General features: G+C 51.4%; 1 protein-coding gene across 1 annotated transcript in view; it reads left to right on the top strand.

The window, feature by feature from the left end:
• Positions 1-827: 827 nt before the first annotated feature.
• Positions 828-4,453, top strand: part of LOC143020917 (uncharacterized) — a 442,767-nt gene continuing 439,141 nt past the window's right edge. The window contains exon 1 of the mRNA XM_076177865.1: positions 828-939. The gene's annotated coding sequence lies outside the window, so the exon portion shown is untranslated. The remainder of the gene's footprint in view (positions 940-4,453) is intronic.

The raw sequence follows: 4,453 nt of genomic DNA, 5'->3' as shown, positions 1-4,453 counted from the left end.
CGGTGTGGATGAATTGAATCTGAAATAGATATTAGTATCGGAAATTAATTAATTTATTTTAATATTGAATCGACAATCACATTCTTTACAATAGTGAAGTAATGTGAATTTAAACATTTAGATAAAGTGAAAAATGCATTCATTTTCAATACGCAGTCCATGTACGTACTTTCGCAACTTGTCGACATTTTTTCATCGCACGAGCTGATCCACGGCGTTGCTATGGTTACCACATGTAAACAACTTTGAGCCTCACGTATGGAAAAGCTCCCTTTTCACTATCTTTTGCGTTTGTTTCTATCATATCGTATGTAGTGAATTTGTCATACATGCTCTTGAATATTTTCTGATTGCCTTTTTTATCATTTTTGAAAATTTTATAGATTGAGAATTTGTTGAGGGACGAAATTCATGATTGGTAAATACGTATTGTACAAGAAAACTCGGAACCATAAACAAAAGCTTACAACATTGTCATAGTTGAATAACACATACTACAGTGATTAAGTGACTATGTTTGATATACATACATACATATATATATATATATATATATATATATATATATATATATATATATATATATGAATGAATGAAATTTCCAACAATTCGCTAAAAAAAGGATAATTCCCTTAAGTACATAAGCCCGTGTTCATGTGTTGGTTGATAAATATATGTATAATTATAAATTACGTCACTTATAAATTTGTAATACGTTGCGTTAATATTATAGAATATCATATAAAACGTACAAATGATGGAATAGTCATCATTTGTAGGACTGGGTAACGGCAGGACCGTTCCGACTCGTCAGTGTGGATCAAGGACAAGGAGTGGACTGGTGAAGCTGTTGTGGAATTACAGACGAACAACCTTAGTGATATATTGAAGATTTGAGTGTGGTGCACTTAACATTTGTGTCTGATCTTGTTTTGCACGGTGAGTACCAGGTCTTGTTTTTTTTTAAGTAATTATTGGTTTTCACTGAAGCTTCATCTCTTATTTCCTGACGTATTTGTGACCTCTTAGATATTGCCTCACCTTATAGAGCTTCTTTTGTGACAAATATTACCCTACTTAAATGAAATAATACTAAGCCCCACGTCTTGAATAAGAGCTTGATCGATTAAGACACCGAAGAGCTTAAGCTTTGATATATGAAACCGGGTAAAACTTGCCAAATAATTTACAATGTATGGCGTTGCCTTATCGTGGAATTCAATGCATGACAGTCGTGCCTGACAGTAGAAGTACGGGTGGAAACTTACTTCCATTGTCTTAAACGAGAATGTGAAATCTGAAACAAATACACTCGCAAAATATAGGCCTTAATCCCTCTGAGCATACGGTCTATAATAGCTGAGTCGTAGGGTCCTTTATTTTCCTTACACACGGCCCGGGTAATTCTACAAAACACAGTAACCTTGTATAGGATTACCTAACAACTTGAAGAACGCACCTAATCCTCAAACGACTATGATGTTTTTTCAAGTGAATAAAATCGCTTGGTGACAGTCAGAATGTAATAAATAATTCTTGTGAAACTGGATAACTGTTGATGTTTCAACGCCCTGTATACCTGATTGCTCAAAATGACGGCAAGGAAACTTCCTGGTTTACCGACAGAGTGGTTTATGGATGGGATAGTCTTGGTAACAATGTAACGAGCGCTGAAACATTAGGTTGTTTTAAAAGAAGATTGGATAACTTTATGGATAGGAATGACAGGGGGTAAGGGACATGGAACTGCCTAATGTAAGTATTATAAGTATTATGATCTCTTGCAATTTCCTCATTTCCTCGATTCTCATATTTTTAACTGAATCTCTGGTCGGCAGCAAAAATTTTTTGTATATACAAGAAGTCTACTCAGGCAAAGTAGCAAAGGGAGAGAGGTATTGTGTGTTACTTTTGTATGCGTCAAGATATCAGGCCAAAACAAGCCACAAGGGAAATTTGCATTGCGAGAGGCTTTCTCCGTTTAATCTGCAGCAAGAGGGCAAAATGTTTCTAAGGCTTGTATGTTGACGGTCACGTTTTTTTTAATTTGTTTTATTTTGTGTCGTAGAAATGCCTTGCGCGACTGACAGCCATATTAGCGTTGTCGCGAATATGCGACCAGAATTTAGAAAATGGGCCACCAAAATGCTTCAAGTTGTGCCAACACAATCCTCCAACAAAGTGTGCCAAAAACGTGTCAACAGTCAACGTTCTGTGGCAACACAACGTTTCACCAAATTATTCCAACGAAATGTGCCGACAGCATAAGCCATCAACCGCAAACCTCATCATGTGACCACGATCAACCTCGTTTAGCCATTTCCGCTACTGTCCCCCGACTTGAACATTTGTTCTGACGATCACCAGACAATTCTCCTCAGATGTGGGCAGCCCCGTCTTTACCAGAAAGAGTTCAGGTCCGACAACACTCTCAATTCCGTCTGAAGGTACAGACCTGAGAGGCTGGCACTTGATCTGCAGATTGAACCTATGATATTTCAACATCGACAACTCGCTCCCCTTCCCCCTCACCCTCACCCTCACCCTCACCCTCACCCTCACCCTCACCCTCACCCTCACCCTCACTTCTCTCCTTCTCTACACTTCTCTCTCCTCCTTCTTCCCTCCTCTTTCCTCCCCTCTCCTATCTCTTTCCCTCTTCTCCCCTCCCCTCTCCTCCCCTCCCCTCTCCTCCCCTCTCCTCCCCTCCCCTCTCCTCCCCTCCCCTCTCCTCCCCTCCCCTCTCCTCCCCTCCCCTCTCCTCCCCTCCCCTTTCCTCCCCTCCCCTTTCCTCCCCTCCCCCCTCTCCTCCCCTCTTTACCTCTCCTTCCCTCTCCTCCCCTCTCCCCTCCCTCCCCCCTCCCCCTCCTCCCCCTCTCCTCCCTCCCTCCTCCCCTCTCCTCCCTTCTCCCTCCCTTCCCTTCTCCCTCCCCTCCCCTTCTCCCCTCGCCCTTCCCCTCCCTTCTCCCCTCCCCTCCCCCTCCCCTCCCTTCTCCCCTCCCCTCCCTTCTCCCCTCCCCTCCCCTCCCCTCCCCTCCTTTCTCCCCTCCCCTCCCTTCTCCCTTCCCCTCCCTTCTCCCTTCCCCTCCCTTGTCCCCTCCCCTCCCTTCTTCATTCCCCTCCCTTCTTCATTCCCCTCTCCTCTCCCCCTTTCTCTCCCCCACCCCCTCCCCTCCTCTCTCCTCTCCTTCTCTCCTCTCTCCTCTCCTTCCCTAACCTTCCCTCTCATTCCCTCTCCTTCTCTCTCCTTCTCTCTCATCCCTCTCTCTCATCCCTCTCCTTCCCCTTACTTCTCCTTCTCTCCACTTCCCTCTCCTCTCCTCCCCTCTCCTCCCCTCCCCTCCCCTCCCCTCCCCTCCCCTCTCCTCCCCTCCCTCTCCTCCCCTCTCCCCTCCCATCCCCTCACCACCCCTCCCATCCCCTCCCACTCTCCCCTCCATCCCCTCTCCTCCCCTCCCATCCCCTCTCCTCCCACACCTCCCTCTCCTCCTCCACCACCCCCCCTCCCCCCCTCCCCTCTCCTCCCCCACCCCCCCTCTCCCCCTCCTCCCCCACCTCCCCCTCCCCCACCTCCCCTTTCCCCCCACCTCCCCCTCCCCTTTCTTCCCCACCTACCCTCTCCTCCCCCACATCCCCCCCCCCACCTCCCCTCTCCTCCCCCACCTCCCCCCCCCCCCCTCCCCTCCTCCCCCCCCCTCCCCATCCTCCCCCACCTCCCTCCCTCCCCCCCACCTCCCCTCTCCCCCCCACCCTCCCTCCCACCTCCCTCTCCTCCTCCACCTCCCCTCTCCTCCCCCACCTCCCCTCTCCTCCCCCACCTCCCCTCTCCTCCCCCACCTCCCCTCTCCTCCCCCACCTCCCCTCTCCTCCCCCACCTCCCCTCTCCTCCCCCACCTCCCCTCTCCTCCCCCACCTCCCCTCTCCTCCCCCACCTCCCCTCTCCTCCCCTCCTCGCCTTTCCTCCCCACCTCCCCTCTTCTCCCCACCTCCCCTCTCCTCCCCACCTCCCCTCCCCTCCTACCACCTCCCCTCCCTCCCCCCCACCACCCCCTCCCTCCACCCTCCTCCCCCACCTCCCCCTCTCCTCCACCTACCCCTCCTCTCCTCTCCCCCCCCTACCTCCTCACCTCTCCTCACCTCCCCCCCTCCCCTCTCCTCCCCACCTCCCCTCTTCTCCCCACCTCCCCTCTCCTCCCCCCCTCCCCCCCCTCCCCCACCTCCCCCTCCTCCCCCACCCCCCCTCCTCCCCACCTCCCCCCTCCCTCCCCCCTCCCCCCTCCCCCACCTCCCCCTCCCTCCCCACCCCCCCCTCCTATCCCCACATCCCCTCTCCCCACATCTCCCTCCCCCTCCCTCCCTCTCCCCTCCCCCTCCCCTTCCCTCTCCCCTCCCCTCCCCTCCCCTCCCTCTCCTCTCCCCTCTCTCCTCCCTTCCTCCCCTCTCCCCCCTCTCC

This window comes from Oratosquilla oratoria, chromosome 3, assembly GCF_046742065.1.
Source record: "Oratosquilla oratoria isolate Oo_2021 chromosome 3, ASM4674206v1, whole genome shotgun sequence".
In the NCBI taxonomy this organism is placed as follows: Eukaryota; Metazoa; Arthropoda; class Malacostraca; order Stomatopoda; family Squillidae; genus Oratosquilla; species Oratosquilla oratoria.
This window is presented reverse-complemented; position numbering and strand designations above follow the sequence as displayed.